General features: G+C 44.7%; 1 pseudogene; it reads right to left on the bottom strand.

Moving 5' to 3' along the window:
- Window positions 1-21199, bottom strand: part of LOC140197053 (alpha-1,4-N-acetylglucosaminyltransferase-like) — a 35716-nt pseudogene extending 14517 nt beyond the window's left edge.
- Between the last annotated feature and the right edge of the window lie 223 nt (window positions 21200-21422).

The raw sequence follows: 21422 nt of genomic DNA, 5'->3' as shown, positions 1-21422 counted from the left end.
GTAGCATCATTGCGAGTACAATTGTAACAATGAACCAAATGGGCGATGTGCTGACTCCACTTACTCTTCCGTCCAATCTCCAAGGTGCCGAGCATGTCCAGCAGGGTCCGGTTAAACCTCTCGGGCTGAGGATCACCCTGAGGGTGATAGGGGGTGGTTCTGGACTTTTCAACCCCAAGCATATCCAGCAATTCATGGATAAGCCTGCTCTCGAAGTCCCGTCCCTGATCACTGTGGATCCGCCGGGGAAGGCCATAATGAACAAAGTACTTCTCCCATAACACCTTCGCCACTGTAGTCGCTTTCTGATCCTTAGTAGGAAAAGCCTGCGCATATCTAGTGTAGTGATCCGTGAGGACCAAAACATTCGCGGTATTGCTGGTGTCCGGCTCAATAGACAGGAAATCCATACACACCAGGTCCATGGGTCCTGCACTCTGCAAGTGGGATAACGGAGCCGCCTGCGCAGGCAAGGTCTTCCTCCTGACGCAACGGCTACAGGTCTTACAGTATTCTTCCACCTCCCCCCTCATCCGGGGCCAGTAAAACCGGTCCTTGACTAATCCATAGGTCTTCTCTACCCCTAAGTGCCCGGAATCATCATGTAGAGCCTGAAGCACAGTCTTTCGATACTTCTCGGGCATGACCAGCTGCCAGCGCCGGGGGTGGTCCGGAGGCGAAGTGACTCGGTACAGGACGTGGTTCTTCAGCTTCAACCGGGGCCACTCCTTCAGTAGTAGAGGAACGGAGGCATGTTTCGCCTTCTCCACCTGCCCCATATCACCCTGGCTAACCGCGTACCAGATAGTGCCAAGGCTTGGGTCATCACGCTGAGCCGCCTGTACTTCCTGGTGACTCAACTCCGGCAGCTGCCGGTTCCTCAGAGCAGTCACATTACAGTAACCAGTGGGCAGCGCGTCACCGTCAGCCCCCAGTTGATCTACTGCCCGATCCGTTCCCATCTGTGCTCCTACTTCCCCGTCGCTCCCAACTTGACACATGGCCTTTACTCCCTGGGCAGGGACACTCTTCCACTCCTCGGCCGTGCCCGACTCGTCGTGCGCCCGACGAGACAGGGCATCTGCATCGATGTTCCGACTCCCCGGGCGGTACTTCAGGCTGAACTCATAGGCAGACAAGGCTGCTACCCACCGGTGCCCAGTAGCGTCCAGCTTCGCCGAAGTCAGGATATAAGTGAGGGGGTTGTTATCAGTTCTCACTTCAAACTGGGCCCCGTATAGGTAGTCACTCAACTTGTCTACCACCGCCCATTTCAATGCCAAGAACTCCAGCTTGTGAGTGGGATAGTTTCTCTCAGATGGCGACAAGCTCCGACTGACAAACGCCACTGGCCTCAATCCGTTTCCCTGTTCCTGGTACAGAACAGCCCCAAGACCCTCGTGACTGGCATCAGTGTGTAGAACATACGGCTTCCGGGGATCAGCAAAAGCCAACACTGGGGCCTGTGTCAGCGCCCTTTTTAGAGATTGGAACGCCTCCTCACATTGAGCATCCCACCTCACTCCAAAAGGCTCCCCCGGGTTCAAGTATCCTCCTACCTCCGACCCTCGGTCTCCCTTCCTCCTCCTCCCCCCCATAGGTGGATAGCCACACAACAGCTGGTTCAATGGATGACTCATTTTCGCATATCCTTTCACGAATCGCCGGTAATATCCGCAAAACCCCAAAAACGAGCGTAAGGCGCTCACCTTCTGAGGTCTCGGCCAGGTGGTGACTGCGGCTATCTTATCCGGATCGGTGGCCACTCCATTTCGCGAGATTATGTGCCCAACATAACTGACTGACGTCTTACAGAACTGGCATTTATCCAGGGAAAGTTTTAACCCTTCCTCTTTCAGCCGACTCAGCACCTTCAGCAGCCGCTCCTCATGTTCCTCCAACGTAGATCCGAACACTATCAGGTCGTCCAGGTACACCAATACCTCCAGCAGGTTCATGTCCCCCACTGTCCGCTCCATGAGCCGCTGAAAGGTGGCTGGGGCCCCCGAGATACCTTGGGGCATTCGTTCGAACTGGAAAAACCCCAGGGGACAGATAAAGGCTGTCTTCTCCTTATCAGTCTCGCTCATCGGAATCTGGTAATACCCACTCCGCAAATCCAATACACTGAACCACTGTGCACCACTTAGACAGGCCAATGCATCTTCCACCCTCGGGACCGTATATTGGTCGGGAACAGTGCGGCGGTTCAGGGTCCTATAGTCCACGCACATGCGTACCTTCCCATTTTTCTTCCTTGCCACCACTATGGGGGACGCATATGGGCTTCGGGACTCCGCAATAATCCCTGCATCTTTCAACTGCCGCAAGTGCTGCCGCACATCCTCCACATCTGCTGGGGCCAACCGCCGCGACCTCTCCCTAAACGGGGTGTCATTTGTTACCCGAATGGTGTGCCGAGTGCTCTTGGAAAACCCTACATCAAACTCGCCCTGAGAAAAGACATCCCCTAACTTCAGCATCTTCTCCACCAGCCTGCTCTTATACGCCGGCGGTACAGGGGAGTTTTCAAAATTAAAGGCCTCCTCGGTCAGCCGCCCCCCGTCTCCCAATAGTTCTCTTCCAGTGGGCTTCACGGGGGCGCTGGACATCACCGTCACCGGGAACAAGTGCGCGAGGGGCATCCCGCGCTTAAAGGTGATCTCCCTCTCCGTTATGTTCCGTATCATCACCCCCATCCGCCGTGCCTGTACAGCTGAGGGCCTCTGCAATTCAGGTCTCACCAGCGCCCCAGCCGGGAACCAGAACTCCCTTTCCAGGTCGTCGGGGGCGTCTACTAGCAGGGCCTCTCCCGGCGGCAATCCGGGGAATCTGGGGGTTCCCATCACTAATGCCGCCTCCCCTGGCTGTATCACCTTAGGCCTCGCCTGAGTGCACCACACCGTCCCTCGTTTGCACTCCGGGTCCAGCCCCTGGGGGTCACTCACTCCTTCGTACACTCCTCGGAACACGGGGTGTACCAAGAGGGTCTCCAAAAAGTTCTCCCCCCCCTTCTTCTTACAGGCTCCCAAGAGCCGTCGCACCAGAGGGGAGTTAGTCCCCACCAACAGGGCAGCACCACCGGTCTCCACCGGATCCGGACAAACCAACACCAGCGTCTCAAAGGCTTCCGATACTCCCACATCTCCCTCTGAAAATTCCACTCTCACTGACAAGTATCCATCGTACGGGTAATCACCATCACTTATGCCCCAAATCTCCAATGCGTTAAACGGAGTTACTGCCAAATGCTTCAGATATTGGTTGTAGAACGACCGGTACAGTAAGGTAACCTGCGACCCGGTGTCAAGGATGGCTTTCGCAAAGATCCCCTCTATCCGTAGGGACACGCTGGAACGGGGTCCCACCAGCCCATCAGGAATTTGGGCTTGTTTGTTCCGGGGTTCCATAGGGGTTTTCTGGGAACGTGTTCCTCCCGAGACTCCAGTCCGTTCCCTCACTGAGTCTCTCTTAAGTTTCCCGACACCTCTCCCTTCTTGGTGGCCTGGGGGCCCTCCCCCCTCGGCGCATTTCGTCTCTCACAATCCTTCCGTAAGTGGCCAGCTTCCCCACAGTGGTAGCACGCCCCCGGCCACTCACATTCCCGGCGGAAATGCCCCTCTCTCCCACAGTTATAGCACCCACTACTCGCCGCCTCTCTCCTCCCGATACGGGCCCCCGAGGACCCCTTGGATTTCTCTGGTCTCATCCCGGCTACCACCTCCTGAACCGCTGAAGACCGTCCCTGAGGGTCCGAGCCCCCTGGTCGGCCCAAAGCACACTCCTCGGCCCGTACCTCTCGGATCAGCCGTCCGAATGATGGAGGGGAGCTCTGCTTAAATGACTGCCGTACACTCCAAGCCACCCTGTCATCCTCCCGGGAACCGCTACATATCTGGCTCATCCTTAACTCCGCCACATCGTCCTCCCTCACTATACCTCGTCGCAGCAACCCCGTAAGCTTTCCTTCCAGCCTGAAAGCATAGTCGGAGAGCTTTTCCCCTCTTCTCTGCCCCATCCGTTGAAACTCTGCTAAATGCCGCCAGGGATCCCCTGACAGTCCAAACACTTCCTCCAAAGCGTCTAAACACTCCGATAGGGAAGCCAAGGGGCGTGCCGCTCTCAGATCGCGGACCACCCGGGCTGCCCCGCCCCTTAAGCTTTCCACCAATCGCTGTCTCTTTTCCTCATCCGAAACTGGCCACACCTCTAACAATTGGGATGTATCTTCAACCCAGGTCTCATAGTCATCCTCCCCTTCCGGGGTGGGCTTGGCTCCCGAGAAAATTCTCAGCTTCGGGCGGTGCACCTCAACCCTTCTCGCCAGGGAGGTAATGGCAGCCGTTAACTCGGCAGTCTCCTCAAGCCCATGGGGGCGAGGCCTGGCCAAACCTTCCCACTCCGCACCTCTACCTCTTGCTACGGGCACCCGGCCGGGGGCCTCAACTAGCTCCTCCTCCTCCGGCACCTCCTCACTTGCGTCCTCGGGGAGGGTATGGAGACCCCACGGCCCCGCCTCCCCCTGGACATGGACTGTCGCTGGTAATTCTAAAGCCATGACGTCGGCACTCGCCCGCACCAACATCCAGCAAGCCTCCAGTTCTTTCCCACCCCTTCTAGCTACAAGTTCTACCTGCCCGATACCTTTAATCAAACTCAACCCTCGCACCAGTACCTCTGCCGGAACGCGATAATCGACCCCGCTTACCACACACGCATGATTCACCGGTACCTCCTCCATTTCACACCAACTTACAATCTTATCTCGCTCCATCTTCACACCACTTACCGCAACCACAAGTACAACTTTCCCGAAAAAAAAATCCAAATCCCTGACGGTAGCCCCCACTTGTAACGTTCCGTTATTTTGGCTCGTGTATGTCTAGGGGAAATCCCGCCCAGCACCTGCTTCAGCAGTCCCCTCAGGGTCAATCGTCGCCCGAATCAATCGCAAACATCAATCATCAGCCAGCACACCCAGTAAATTTTAACACATACACTTTATAGATATTACTAATTCTAGGGCATTAATATACATGTGATACAGAGAGGAAAGTAATGAAAAAAAAGGCGCCAACACTTATTCAAAGTCCAAGCTCTTCGCGCGCTACCGTTGGAGCTCAAGTTCGACGTCAGACGACCACCCGAATTCCGTCGACCCACGGCTCGGGACCACCCGAAGTGATCGACCGGAGCCTCTCCGCACGTCCGCCGTCCTCCTCGTCTCTCCTCCCGACTCCCCGCCAAAACTCAGTCCACAGTCATATCATACAGCATGGCATCCGAAAACAAAACGATACATAACCACCCATTGGCTAGTAGCACCCTCTTATCACCCTCTAAACCACAATAAACTGCTAGCGCAAACTCTCTGCAGCGTTAAAACACAACAAAGCCGCATTCCACAGATTAACATAACAAAAATCGCCATTTTAAATGTAACAAAAGAAAGACCCCGTACATTTGATTGGTCGGATTAACGCTATTAAGATGATCATTTTGCCTAAATTTTTGTATATATTTCAATCGGTTCCAATTTTTATCCCAAAATCTTTTTTTGATAACGCGGATTCAAAAATTTCCTCATATATTTGGCAGAATAAAAATCCTAGGTAAGGTAAAAGATATTTACAGAAATCCAAGAAGGAGGGGGGACTTGCCCTCCCAAATTTTAGATTCTATTATTGGGCAATTAATATTCGATATTTAAAATTTTGGCTACAAGATTTGGACGCATCTTTAAACCCTCATTGGGTAAATCCTGAATCTAATTCATTACAAGGGTTTTCCTTGGGTTCGGTTTTAGGAACTTTACTTCCTTTTACTTCTTTTAAATCATATAAACAAATGAATAACCCAATAGTTAAACATACTTTATGGAAATGGTTTCAATTCCGAAGATTTTTTGGGTTTAATCAATTCATTCTAGCAAGTCCCATTATATCAAATTTTCTTTTTCAACCTTCCATGATAGATCAAGCTTACTTTGATTGGAAAACCAAAGGTATAATATCTTTTCGCGATTTATTTTTGGATAACTGTTTTATGTCTTTTGATCAACTTTCTAATAAATATAACTTACCCAGATCTCACTTTTTTAGATATTTACAGATTAGAAACTTTTTAATTACTGTCTCTCCTAATTTTCCACACCCATATCCAATGGACACTTTGGAAAAAATCTTAGACTTAAATCTTTCTCAGAAAGGTGTAATAGCAATTGTATATAATATAATTATGAATTTATGTCCTGATGCCTCTAATAAAATTAAAGCTGACTGGGAAAGAGAACTTGAGATTAATATACCAACTGAAAAATGGGAAAAAATTCTTCAGTTGGTGAATTCATCCTCCGTATGTGCTAAGCATAGGTTGATACAGTTTAAAGTAGTTCACAGGGCTCATATGTCCAAAGATAAACTATCTCGTTATTACTCTTATATTAATCCAATATGTGACAGATGCCAGTCTGAGATTACTTCTTTAACTCACATGTTTTGGTCATGTCCCTTGTTGGAGAAATATTGGAAAGATATTTTTGATATTATTTCAACGGTCCTAAATCTAGACTTACAACCTCATCCAATTACTGCTATCTTTGGATTACCAATGATAGACTCAAATAATTTAACCTCTTCATCACGAAGGATGATTGCATTTCTTACTTTAATAGCTAGAAGGTCCATCTTGTTGAATTGGAAAGAGATCAACCCTCCTACAGTATTTCATTGGTTTTCACAAACTATGGTGTGTCTGAATTTGGAGAAAATTAGAAGTGCAGTTTATGACCCTTCTATTAAGTTTGAAAAAATTTGGAGGCCATTTATTCAGCATTTTCATTTGATGTAATTTGATCATTTCCAAACTGGTTTTATTTCTCTGTACTGTTGTTGGAGGGGAGTGGAGGCGTCGACGCTGAGGTTTTCTTCTTTTCCATTTTTAAGTTGTTAGTTTTGCCCAAGTCTTTTAGTTTAGTTTAGTTTTTTTTTCTTTTGGGATGGGTTTTTTTTTCTTTTTTTTGTCTTTTTCCTTTTTTTTTTGCTTTATATTATCCGTGATCAGTTCTACATGTATGGGAGTTTTGGTAATTTCCACTATTTGGTTTTGCAATTACTCTTTTTTTAAATGTAACAATACATCTCATATTATTTGTATTATTGCTATGTTTTGTTTCTATATTTTGAAATCAATAAAAAGATTGAAAAAGAAAAGATTGTGTGGATAGTCAGAAGCTTTTTCCCAGGGCTGAAATAGCTAGCACGAGAGGGCACAGTTTTAAGGTGCTTGGAAGTAGGTACAGCGGAGATGTCAGGTGTAATTTTTTTTACACAGAGAGTGGTGAGTTCGTGGAATGGGCTGCCAGCGATGGTGGTGGAGGCAGATATGATACAGTCTTTTAAGAGACTCCTGGATAGGTGCGTGGAGCTTAGAAAACTAGAAGGCTGTGGGAAACCCTAGGTAATTTCTAAAGTAAGGACATGTTCAGCACAGCATTGTGGGCTGAAGGGCCTATATTTCTGCTGTAGGTTTCCTATGTTTCTATGAAAGTGAATGTTAGAAATACCCTGTGGGAATGGCAGCAGTGTAGAGTGAGGCAATTGGGCTAATGTTGTCGACTGATGACCTTCCATCAGAAATGCCCAGCTCTGCTACAATTGGAAAACTGTTTAGTTGTAATTTCAATTTGGTGTTGCACCTTGTAGCCTATAATATGACTAATCAGAAGATTGTATGATGCTTCTGCTTTTTGAGCTAATTTTTCGGCTTCACTGCAAAATACAATGTGTTGAACTATGCACAATTGCAGAGTCATGATGCTGTGGAGGAAAGATCTCAAGAAATGAGATCAGTGACAATGGCCAAATGCCTACTGGTGGGGTAATGGCCCAGAGGGAAAGTGTGGTGATGTCTCAGAGCCACCATACAGCTTCTGAGAGGTCGATGTAATCTCACCAAACAACAAAAAGAGCAGGTTCGATGATGATGTCGGATTGGTTTACTGCATCTCACTTTCATCCATCAAAGCCCACCATCAGCTCAACCCTCATCCTCTGAGTAGGAATGTTACTCCGCTCAGAGGTTAACATTGAATTCAGAGAGAGTTTAGTCAGAAAGAGTAACTATTTCACATTGGTGGTCTGTATTAAATGGATCTTTTAAGAGAAAGAAGCCAGAAGGAATGGAATGAAGGTTCTGGAGGAAGGAAAAATTGTATACAGAATATAGTAAACACTGGTGGCAAAAGAAATAGGTGTGGAGTGGGGTGCAGTGGGAGAAGAACTCAACACCATGTAAGTCTTAGAGTTTATTGAGATGAGGAGCTTTGGAATATGAAGCTGAAAACTCTGGTAAATGTTGGTAAACTCTGGTAAACATTAGAGAAAGTGACTGATCAGAGGATAGTGAAGTCAGAGCAAGCAGGGAGACTAAAGGATGATTTATACCTATGCGTAGGCTCTACGCCATGGCCTATGCAAGTGGCCTACGCCGTTGTGAGCATTTATACTTGTGCATTGGTGTGTCTGCATTGCTCTGCAATTCACCGCCAAACGTCAGTTGGTGGTGAGGTTCCTATGCCACTGTGTTGAGTTTCTTTGTGTACTTCAAACAATGGCAACTGAAACTGAGCGCATCATGTTGGAGCTAATAAATGTGGAACAAGAGTTACTTTTATTGAAATTACAGCAACGCAGAAAAGAGAGAAGACGTGGGAGGAGATGGTGTGTACAACCATTGAACGGATTGAGACAGAAGGAGGGTGAATTTTCTGTGCTTGTCCGGCCACTGAGTGACATGAATGAGGAAATGTATTTCAAATATTTTCGGCTGTCGGCAGGTAGATTTGACAATTTGTTTCATCGTCTCCAAGTGATGCTACCAAGCGGACCAATCACAGTTGTTGTGGTCTGTGTCGCCGCGACACATGGTTACATTTTTGAGGAGACGCGCGTCAGGCTACGGTGTAGGGTACGGTGTAGAGTACACGGCTATACTACACCTACAGCGTAGATTTGACGCAGAAGTATAAATTGGCCTTTAGAGCAGTGATAGGGATGGGAGTCAGTGTTAACACAAGGTAACCAACTCTCAGAAGGTTATTAAGAATTGTACACAGTCATGAGCTGTGAAGTTTAAAATAAAGGAAGTTATGACTATGGTGAGATGGAGAGTAGAACTGTGGACCAGAGTAACTTTGACAGAGAGTGAAGAGGCTGCTGCAGAGAGAGGCCTGGACAAGGCATGGTCACGTTTGAGACTTGGGACTCAACAGTGATTTCAGGTGAACAACTTTTCACACTGGTACCAGTTATGGCCATTACAGAGTTGTAGAATCGTACAGACGGAAACTCGACCTTCAGCCCTCCGAGTTGACACTCGGTTCATTATATTTGTCCTCCTCTAAAGGGATCAGTTGCAAATAACGAGCCCTCATCACTGGCACCATCTGTGTTGTTCACTCTCAGTCCCCACCTGCCCACATTCCTACACTCCTCAACTTTCTATACGATTTCAATAATATGTTTCAACAATTTTTCTTCCAATAAAAATTACCTGTCATGAAAATCAAGTCTGTTACACCTCCACAGATGAAATACAACTAAACCAGGCACCTGATTTGATTGACGTATTGGTGCTGGCTTTATTGTGATCCACTGTAGGTGTGACGGATTGTGGAGGTAAAATTGATTCTCAAGGAATTTGCCACAGGCTTTTAAGTGCCTCAAACCGGGAAACAAAACCATGAAATCAAAATATTCCACTCCAACAGTTTCAGGCACAGTTTGGTATGAGTGAGAAAATCGGAGTTTTCAGTTTTATTTAAAGAAAAAGAAAAAGAGTTTCATGACGTATATTGTATACATTCATCTGACATTAAATATACCTTTGAAACCTTTGAAAACCCTGATATGAAAGAGAATGTTGCAAATTCACTGTGTGTACGGCAGCAGTGTAGAGAGAGGATCTGAGTTAATGTTATGGGCAGATGACCTTTCATCAGAAATGCCCAGCTCTGCCACAAAACATAAAACTGTTCCACTGAAATTTTAATTAAATGTTGGATCAATATTACTTCAATACTCCTGATCATTCTAATTTCTTTAATACTTCTAATGAGAAACATCGTGAAAGCAAAGCCAAAAAACCAAAGCTATGTCTGAGTTATATTAGCATACTAATTTTTTTCCCCTTAATGACATGTTTTCTTGTGCTTTTTGTTTTTGTGATGTCTGTGCATCAACACTCAAAATTGATATTTCACTGTTCCATCCCCCATCTCCCATCAGGAAGGTCTTAAAGCTCTATGCTTCTTTTTGGATTCCAGACCTAATCAGTTCCCCTCTACCACCACTCTGCTCCGTCTAGCGGAATTAGTCCTTACTCTTAATAATTTCTCCTTTGGCTCCTCCCACTTCCTCCAAACTAAAGGTGTAGCTATGGGCACCTGTATAGGTCCTAGCTATGCCTGCCTTTTTGTTGGGTTTGTGGAACAATCTATGTTCCGTGCCTATTCTGGTATCTGTCCCCCACTTTTCCTTCACTACATCGATGACTGCATTGGCGCTGCTTCCTGCACGCATGCAGAACTCGTTGACTTTATTAACTTTGCCTCCAACTTTCACCCTGCCCTCAAGTTTACCTGGTCCATTTCCGACACCTCCCTCCCCTTTCTAGATCTTTCTGTCTCTGTCTCTGGAGACAGCTTATCCACTGATGTCTACTATAAACCTACTGACTCTCACAGCTATCTGGACTATTCCTCTTCTCACCCTGTCTCTTGCAAAAACGCCATCCCCTTCTCGTAATTCCTCCGTCTCCGCCGCATCTGCTCTCAGGATGAGGCTTTTCATTCTAGGACGAGGGAGATGTCTTCCTTTTTTAAAGAAAGGGGCTTCCCTTCCTCCACTATCAACTCTGCTCTTAAACGCATCACCCCCATTTCACATACATCTGCTCTCACTCCATCCTCCCGCCACCCAACTAGGAATAGGGTTCCCCTAGTCCTCACCTACCACCCCACCAGCCTCCGGGTCCAACATATTATTCTCCGTAACTTCCGCCACCTCCAACGGGATCCCACCACTAAGCACATCTTTCCCTCCCCCCCTCTCTCTGCATTCCACAGGGATCGCTCCCTACACAACTCCCTTGTCCATTCGTCCCCCCCATCCCTCCCCACTGATCTCCCTCCTGGCACTTATCCGTGTAAGCGGAACAAGTGCTACACATGCGCTTACACTTCCTCACTTACCACCATTCAGGACCCCAAACAGTCCTTCCAGGTGAGGCAACACTTCACCTGTGAGTCGACTGGGGTGATATACTGCGTCCGGTGCTCCCGATGTGGCCTTTTATATATTGGCGAGACCCGACGCAGACTGGGAGACCGCTTTGCTGAACATCTACGCTCTGTCCGCCAGAGAAAGCAGGATCTCCCAGTGGCCACACATTTTAATTCCACATCCCATTTCCATTCTGACATGTCCATCCACGGCCTCCTCTACTGTAAAGATGAAGCCACACTCAGGTTGGAGGAACAACACCTTATATTCCGTCTGGGTACCCTCCAACCTAATGGCATGAACATCGACTTCTCTAACTTCCGCTAAGGCCCCACCTCCCCCTCGTACCCCATCTGTTACTCATTTTTATGCACACATTCTTTCTCTCACTTTCCTTTTTCTCCCTCTGTCCCTCTGAATATACCTCTTGCCCATCCTCTGGGTCCCCCCTCCCTTTTCTTTCTTCCCGGACCTCCTGTCCCATGATCCTCTCGTATCCCCTTTTGCCTATCACCTGTCCAGCTCTTGGCTCTATCCCTCCCCCTCCTGTCTTCTCCTATCATTTTGGATTTCCCCCTCCCCCTCCAACTTTCAAATCCCTTACTCACCCTTCCTTCAGTTAGTCCTGACGAAGGGTCTCGGCCTGAAACGTCGACTGCACCTCTTCCTACAGATGCTGCCTGGCCTGCTGCATTCACCAGCAATTTTGATGTGTGTTGCTTTCACTGTTCCTGATTGTCAAAATGTTTTTGTTTGCCAATCGTTGTGAAAACAGATCAGATAATTATTTAAATTTAAGTCTATCCACAGATTGCTCATTGGTTGATGGTATCCAAAGGGATCATTGATGAGAAATGAAACACATTTTCCCAAAATTGAAACAAATCCCAACATAATTACAAAGAAAATACATTAAAATTCGTTGGTACCTACCTGTCTTAAATGGGATTCACCCACGCTGTTTTGTGTGAATGAAAGGGTGTTCCGCGAGTTGTTTGAATTTATACCTAAGTTATATTATTTCTTTAGATCCCTCTCCACTGCGAAAAAAGGAACAGATGCTACAGAATATTTTCCTAAAATGACAAGAAAACCAGCACATAATTACAAAGGAAACACAGTAGAGAAATCAAGATGTCCAAAGAACACATGGACTTACTGTCAGATGAGACACATTTCAGCCTTTGCGACTCTGAAGTGAACACAACAATTTCAGATAATTACCTGCTTTGTCACAGACAACAATAATATTCCTCCAAACCCACATTGGATAAACCTTGAAGGCCATTCTGTACAAGGGTTTTTTTTAGCCTCCATTTTAGGAACTTCATTGCCTTTTGCACTATCTAAATTGAATAAACAAATTTTCAACCCTATAGTTAAACATACATTGTGAATATAGTTTCAATTTTGTAAATTTTTTGGCCTGAATGAATTTATGTTATCAAGTCCTATTATATCTAATTTTTTTTCCAACCCTCGGTAATGGACTAAGCCTTTTTAATATGGAAAACGAAAGGCATAATATGTTTTCGTGATTTATTTTTGGATAACTGCTTTATGTCTTTTGAGCAGTTATCTGAGAAATTTGATTTGCCTAGATCCCATTTTTTTAGATACATACAAATAAGAAATTTTTAAATATTACGTTGCCTGCCTTTCCGACTTCAAATCCTTCTGGCATTCTTGATAAAATTCTAGGTTTTAATCCTTTGCAGAAGGGATTAATAGCAATAATTTATGATATAATTATGAAATTACAGCCAGATATATCTGATAAAATTAAAAATGAATGGGAAAGGGAACTTCAACTTTCCCTACCTACAGAGAAATGGGATAAAATTTTTCAATTAGTTAGTACTTCTTCTATATGTGCTAAACATACTTTAATACAATTTAAAGTAGTACACAGAGCTCATATGTCCAAAGATAAACTAGCTCATTTTTAGTCCCATATAAACCCTACTTGTGAAAGATGTCACTCTGAAGTGGCTTCTTTAACTCATATGTTTTGGTCCTGTCCTCTTTTGGAAAAATATTGGAAAGACATTTTTGATATTATTTCAACAGTTCTATGCTTTGATTTATAACCCCATCCTATTACGGCAATCTTTGGATTGCCAATGGTAGAACGTAGATCTTTATCTTCTTCAGCCTCTCGAATGATAGCTTTTGTTACTTTAATGGCAAGAAGATCTATTTTGTTGAACTGGAAGGAAACTAATCCTCCAACTACATTCCAATGGTTTTCTCAAACCATATTAAGTTTAAATTTAGAAAAAATTAGAAGTGATATTTTTGACTCTTCGGTTAAATTTGAAGAAACTTGGAAACCTTTTATGCAACATTTTCATATGATGTAATCTGACCTTTCGGAATCTTTTTGCTAAACTTAAATTATATGATGAGAGGAGCGGAGTTAACAACATTATTGAACGTGTCCGATACAAGCTGTTGGTCTAGCCCTGTTTTGTTTTTTTTCTTGGGGTTTTTTTTTGTTTATATATTTTTTTCTTTTTATTTCTTTTTTAATGTTTAATCTCATTATGAGTTTGGAAGTCTTTTATACCTATGTTACTTAAAATTCATTTTATATATGCTGATGAACATTTTTCCAATCTCTCTGTACCAACTTTGTTATTGAGTTTATAATTTTGAAAAATTAATAAAAAGATTTAAAAAGAAAGAAAGAACAATGATGTTCTCGTACCTGAGAGTGAAATGCATCAATGCCTCAAGGAAATATTGTTTGGCCTTTGAACCATTCCCATGAAAGTTTGGAGTGTGCAGGTTTGAACAGGTTGTATCCCTCATCCACTCTCTGCTTTGCACACTTTTCACTGCAACAAATTAGTCAAAACCGGTTTTAATCTGAAAATGCACTGATATTATCCATGGTCTACTTGTTATCAAGAATGATCATAAAATCGAGAACTTTGGAAATTCAGCAAAGTAAAACTCATCAGCTCAATGCGGACAAAAAAATTGTGAAAACATGAAGTATTTCACATCAACAATTTCACATTCAGTTTGCTGGCAGTGAGGAAATGGGACTTCTCATTCTTTGACACTGCTGATGTTGAATCAAGTGTGTGAGTAAGGACAGCCGACATGCACTCCTCTCATATGTAGGAAGAACAAAATTTGCTTCAGGAACCTCATTCTGTTTACCTCCATCCATCGGTGACCACACTTTCAGAGCAATATGGAACAGATTTGGCATTTGCTTATTTTCTCTAACAGAAATTACAAGCCAGTTCTCCAGTGATACCCCTCCCTTCTCATTTGCCTTCCAGTTGCTTGCAGTTCAACCTATAGTTCAGATCTGCTTCCTGAACTATTTTTAAATAATAATATACTGAGCTTGTTTTTTCTGAATAAAGTGATTTTTTGTGTTTTTTTGCTGTATCTGAGCTTCAACACTCAAAATAAATATTTCAGTATTCCTGATTGCCAAAATGTCTTTCTTTGCTAAATATTGTGAAAACAAATCAGATAATCATTCAAATTTGAATCTATCCACAGATTGCTCTCTAGCTGATGGGATCAAAAGAGATCGCTGATGAAAAATGAAACACATTTTCCCAAAATTGAAACAAACCCCATCATAATTCAAAAGAAAATATATTAAAATTCATTGGCACTGACCTGTCTTAAATATCTGAAGGGATGTTCCAGGAGTTGTTTGAATTTTTATGCGAAGATTTCATCTTGCTTATGGAGCATTATTGTAATCTGTGGGTGACACGCCTATAAATCCGATGAGGTGAAACCAGGTACTAGTGGAAAATAATAATCGTGAACAAAGCAAAACACACAAAATGCTGGAGGAAGTCAGCAGGTCAGACATCATGTATAGAAATGAATAAACTTTCGACGTTGCAGGCTGAGTCCCTTCTTCAGGCCAGGAAGGGAGGTGGGCAGGGTGGGGGAAGATGTTAGAATAAAAAGCGGGGGAGGGGAATGAGGCTAGTAAGAAGATGATAGGTGAGGCCAGGTAGGCAGGAAAAGTAAAGGGTTGGAGAGGAAGAAATCTGATATGATAGGAGAGTGGACCATAAGAGAAATGGAAGGAGGGGAATAAGAAGAAGATGATAGGTAGATGAGAGAGGCAAGAGGCCAGAGTGGGGAATAGAAATGGAGAGCAGGGGAGGGAAATTTTTACCTGGAAGAAAAAGATTGATATTCATGCCATCAGGTTGGAGGCTACCCAGATGGAATGTAAGGTGTTGTTAGAGCTCAGACAACCACATTTCCAGTCAACAGAACTCAATGTGAATGGGGAATGTGAAAGCAGAAAATGGTGATGTAAGACCACTTATTCCCCTCTATAGCTGCTGCCTGAAATGCTGGGTTCCTGCAGTATTTTGTGTGTGTTGCCATAGTCATGAAAGGTTATTGATCAGAAACACTAACTCTGTGTCTCTCTGCACAGAAGCTGCCAAACCTGCTGAATATTTCCAGCATTATGTCTTTTATTTCAGTTTTCAAGTTTTTCACTTTTTGATAATCACAGATATCACAAGGTCAAAGATTTGGGGAATAATGGTTCAGGTCAGAAAACAAAACAATGTCAGCTGGCAGAAACAGGAGCAATGTAACAATGTAAAGTGAGAAGGATTCTGTGTCAAAGGAATTATTAATCAGATGTGAAGTAACAAAACATTAAAACCAAAAACAGGTGCTGTAAGTCTGAAATAAAAAAGGGAAATGCTGGAAACCACAGGTCAGGCAACATACATGGGAAAAGAGATTTAAGCATTTCAAGTGGAAGAACCTTTTGTACAACTGCAAATTAGAGATAACCGGTTGGTTTTGAATTGCCAGGATGGAGAAATTATTTTGTTAAAAACATCATCTGGTTGGTGAGTATTGATAAACAAGGCCACAAAGTCATGATGTGTTTGAAATATTGATCATTTCCACATGTCATGGTCTGGTCCATGAAGTCCGTATTCGGGTTCACGGTCCGGTCCATCGACCCTTGCTCCAGGTTTTCCTATCTATCCTGTTTCTGTCCTTGTTGTGCTAATTGAGTCAGCTGATGCTCGTTGGGGCTGGCTGCATAAATACCTCCAGAGACCAGGGCGTGGTTGCTGGATTGTTCTTGTTCTTACTCCTTGTATCTCTTCCCCTGCCTCCAGCCTCCAGCCTCCAGCCTCGCCTCGCCTCAAGTCTCCTGGCTCACCTCACCTCAAGTCTCCAGCCTCGTCTCACCTCAAATCTCCAGCCTCGCCTCGCCTCAAGTCTCCAGCTTCGCCTCGCCTCGCCTCAAGTCTCCAGCCTCGCCTCGCCTCGCCTCAAGTCTCCAGCCTCGCCTCGCCTCACCTCAAGTCTCCAGCCTCGCCTCGCCTCACCTCAAGTCTCCAGCCTCGCCTCACCTCGCCTTAAGTCTCCAGCCTCGCTTCACCTCGCCTCAAGTCTCCAGCCTCCTGCCAAGCCTCGCCTTGTCTCATGCCTAGCCTCAAGCCTGTAGACTCCAGCCTCTTGCCAAGCCAAGCAAGTCTCTAGCCTCTTGCCAAGCCAAGCCAAGTCTCTAGCCTCTAGCTTCTAGCCTGAAGACTCCAGCCTCATCCTGCCTGCCTGCCAAGCCTTGTCCTTGCCTTGTTCTGGGGTCCGAGCCAGGGGCAAGACCCAGGTACTGGGTCCTTGTCCAGTCTCTAGCTCGGAGTCCAAGCCTGGGCTCCTAGCTCTCTTGTTCAGTCCTGTTCCAGGTTCCTGGTTTTCCTGTCCATGTCCTTGCCATCACTCTGTATCCAAGTCCTGTCCCTGGTACTTCAGTGTCTGTGTCTTGCACTTGGGTCCGTTCCCAGCCACCGCCCTTATGACACCACAAGCTGTTGGTTAACATTGTGGCACAAACCAGATGGCTACTCCACTAAGCCGATGATAATCACTAAAGGCCCGATAGTGAATGCATTCAGCTCTAATTGGTCACTGCCTAAGAGGCCCCGAGGCCCCACAGTATATTAAACAATAGATAAGACGGAGAGAGTATTAGTGATAACAGAGAGCACATGCAAGCACTGCAATCCATAACGCAGCAACCCATGCAATCTGGAACCGCAAGAATCTAAGAATCCATAAAAATCCCTAGAATGTTAGTAGTCTCTCTGAGTACAGAACAGGTAATCCTTATTCCTAGTGATTCTGAGAAATTCCAAAACTTGGATTTTCAAGCTACCATCTCTATATCTAGAATACAAAACACTATCATTACAACTGGAAGGGAGTTGTAAAACCTTCTTCACGAGGCTCTGGACTGTTCCATCCAGCTTGGATAGAACATTCTGGAAAGCCTCATGAAGTATTAATGAATAATGAAATCAAGGGATGGAGTATATTTTAAAAATGTCCCCTTTTTTGGTAGGATAGAGCCAAGCCCTTGAGATGTTCATACCCCGTCCCATGAGTTTATTTATCTAGTCTTGTCTGGAACACCCAATCTAGGGGTCGATCCTGGTACCAAGATGCTTTTCAATGTTAACTGAAATAAATGTACAATACATCATCTTCACTAAAAAACAATTATTGACAGAATTAAGTAGGAATATTTTTGCCTTGCATTCCATATTGTGCTGATAATTTGGTCCATAACGACAGATGAGAGAGTTTGTTGAACTCCACCACAGTTTTATTGTGATAAACACAAAAACAAATGGGCCACCATGACCCAGAGAGAGAATTCCCTCAGTCTCATACAGATAGGGATGTGACCATCACACACGCATGACCCACAAATGTACAAGTAAGTAACTGTATAACCCATGCTGAAATGTAACAATAAATGAACTTGAACTTCCTACCATAATTGCGCAAAAGAATTCTAACACAAGGACAATAAGCAGTGTTGGTCATTAGCAACTAGCAAGGGTGGGCTGTCGATTCTAACCCCACCCTCCCCTGACACCACCCACCCCCACCCCCGCTTCAGGCACATCACAATATAAAAGCCATCAGTCTTGTTGAGATTAACCTCAAAGACAGTCTTCGTACAGAAATTTTCCAAGACATTGAGGTTCCTGACCAAGCCCTTGTGAGAATCACTCTGAATCACAGCATCATCAGCAAAGGTTAGGGATTTACATGACATATTGTCAGTAGATGGAAGCAGACCCATCCCTATCTGATGAACATAAAAGAATGTCCATAATTATATTAAATAACACAGGGGAAAGTGGGTCTCCTTGATCTACTCACCTTAGAATAAGGATGGGTCAGTCCCAGCTTTGTCATTCTCAACAAAAAAACTGGAAACTGTTTAGATCCGTGATGAGGCCCACAAAATGGCACCAGCCTACATCCGGTCCAAAGCTTTAACAATATGGTAATGGCTGATGGAGTCAAAAGACTTCAGAAAGTCAATAAAAACTGCAGCTGGACTCCAAGGCTTCCCCTTGGTATCTTCATTAAATTGCTTAAAATAACAATATTTTCATCAAAGTTGGGTGTTGCTGGAATGAATCCCTTCTGATGACAGTGAAGAACAACCGTATCTGTCAAACACTTGGCCAGAATCTTTAACGATAATCTCAAAAAAATCAGACCAATCATTACAGGATGCTAGTTTACAACAGGTTTTAATTTTTTACTGAGTCAGACTTTGAAATATCTTGCTCTATTTTATTCAGGTGGCTACTCTATCCATTTTAGTCCAAGAGGAAATCATCTTAGCCATCCACCTTCTGAACCTCAGCCAATATAAGGCAATGAGGCTAGCCGCAGCATCCCGTTGAAAACCGTTAAAATGCTCAACAACCTGTATGGAAGTAATGGCATCTAACAGGTTAAGATCCGAAGCCTGATCAACACAAGGATTAAAGCCCCTCAAGTCTGCCTTATTGTTTGGTTTTGCAAAAATAGAGATAAAATAACTTTCTAAATCTTCAGTCCTGACGGGACAGGCAATCTCTGTCAGAACTCTGATCAGTTCTCTAGCCTTTCATTTCTCACATTTCTCTGGCACAATATTGAAAATACCTTTCCCCTCAGCTTCGCATCTCTTAGTGTTTGAGTTCAGATTCTTCTTCTTAATTATTTCCTTTTGTTCAGAACCTTTTGGGGATTTTCCTCTATCCTTAATTAAAATACCAGCAACTAATTCTAAAATCTCAAAACTTCTGATCTTGGTGGCTGCAACACCCGTGGAAAGAAGGATCTCAACCTCACCTAAAAGTTGTGAGTTTGAGATCCTTTCCCCACTAAAACTATTGAAATAATCATTATTACTACCATTGTCCATCGGCAGATTATCCAAAACACTAAAATCTACTGAAATATTTGTTGCCCCCTGTAAATATGGTTCTGCCTCACTGACAGGTGATTTCTCACCGACATCTCACTGGCCTTCTGCTCAGTGCGAAACTTTTCACTTAATTGGATGTGTTCCACACGTGAGAGGTTGAGAATGAGCACAGTAACTAACCAGATTATGTTCTCAAGAAGTCAGAAGAATTGAAGATGACGTCTTTGTTGCAGATCTTGTTCTCAAGTTGCTTAGCAAGTCTGCTACATTATTGATGATTCCTCTGCAGGTCAAATTGAACCAAGGGTCAAAGTCAATAAATAATGATTTGGTCATTCAGGAGGGCAGGAAATTTCAACGGTTCAATGGTTCCATTTCATATCAGAGAACGTATACACTGTACAACCTGGAATTCTTACACTTCACAGACATCCATGAAATAGAAGGAAACCCCAAACAATGAATGAGGGAAGAATATAAGAACCCCAAAGTCTACCCCTCCCCATGCGCAAGCAGAAGCAAAGCATAAACCCTCCTCACTACCCCTTCCCCCACTTGCTCCAGCAGGCAGTCTCAGCCCCAAAATCCACCATGCAGCCAATAGCAAAGTCCCCAGAAAGACCAGGATTGAGAGTCAATCAAAAACCACAGTTCATAACTCAGCACTTCGACATGCCACTGGCTTTCTCTCTCTTCCTAACAAGGGAGAGAAGGATATCACCCTTCCACAGTGAGAGGTGTTACGCACCCCGTAACTGGGTTGCCAAACCAGCAGAAATGGACCACTTAGTTAGAGTCTGGATTACTGGAACTAAGAAAGTTTTTATTAAAGAAATAAGTAACACAGTACTCTAATAGTAAGGATATAAATGCAACAGGTTAGCAATGATAAAACACACATGTACACAGAACTAGGATAATAGGATCAAACAAGCTCTATCGCAGTCTAGGGGTAAAATGATCAGTCTCAAGAGACGCAGAGTTCAGTTCAGCTGAGTTCAGCTCGCAGTAATCGCTGTTGTGCCGTTTGAGAGAGAGAGAGAGAAAAAGATATGCAAATCAGATTCAGCAGACCTTGTTGTTCGTTGCAGTTAGCTTTCAGGCGAACCCTTTATTGTCTTCCGAGGTCACTGACTGTGACCCCTCCATTCCGGATACGACCGTTCTTCCGCAGTGAACCCGGCACCCAGGCAAGGGCGGACACACACATCAGGTTGCCGCCGATCGTACCTTTTCACCCTGTGCGTCTATGGTCGGTCCCACGACCAGACCTCCAAAACTCCCACCAACTTTGTGGGGGGGCACACCGCACTTCCAGGGTCTCGTTATCTCGTGGGGTCATGGTGTGTCCCTTGCCTTAGCTAACCTGTTCCTTTTATCCCTCTGCTGGGGTATCGCCTGTCCATCAAACTTCAAACTGTTCAGGTTCAAAGCAACCGGTCTGACAATACTCGGAACTGTGTCTCTTTTTGTTAACCTCTCTCATCTCCCATTAACATTTCTGAATGTTTCCCCATTGTCTCTCTTATCTCTCTCATCGACATCAATCTTCTGATAACTTGGTCTTTTGTCACAGAGGGGAGACCAGCAGCTCACTGTTTCACTGTTACTGTCCGCAGCATCATTTATTTGAACTCACCAACTCAAGTGCCAGCAGAACTCCACCCCCCATCGCAAAAGAGAGACAGAGAGCGTTCACTCAAGTGCAGAGGCCTCCGACAGCCACATCTGCCGCCTCAATGTTCCGATCTCCCGTGACACTTCCGTCAGTGACTCTGGCATTGGATTGATTCATCCACAGGGCCGTAGAACCGCACTCCACAGGTAAACATCTTCCAGGCAGCTCCTGGAGATATCAAAAATGCAGCGGCATGGTGAGCTCCAAGACCAGGAAC

Source organism: Mobula birostris, chromosome 4 (assembly GCF_030028105.1).
Source record: "Mobula birostris isolate sMobBir1 chromosome 4, sMobBir1.hap1, whole genome shotgun sequence".
NCBI classification, from domain to species: domain Eukaryota; kingdom Metazoa; phylum Chordata; class Chondrichthyes; order Myliobatiformes; family Myliobatidae; genus Mobula; species Mobula birostris.
Note: the sequence above shows the minus strand (reverse complement) of the source record. Positions and strands in the feature narration are given on the sequence as shown.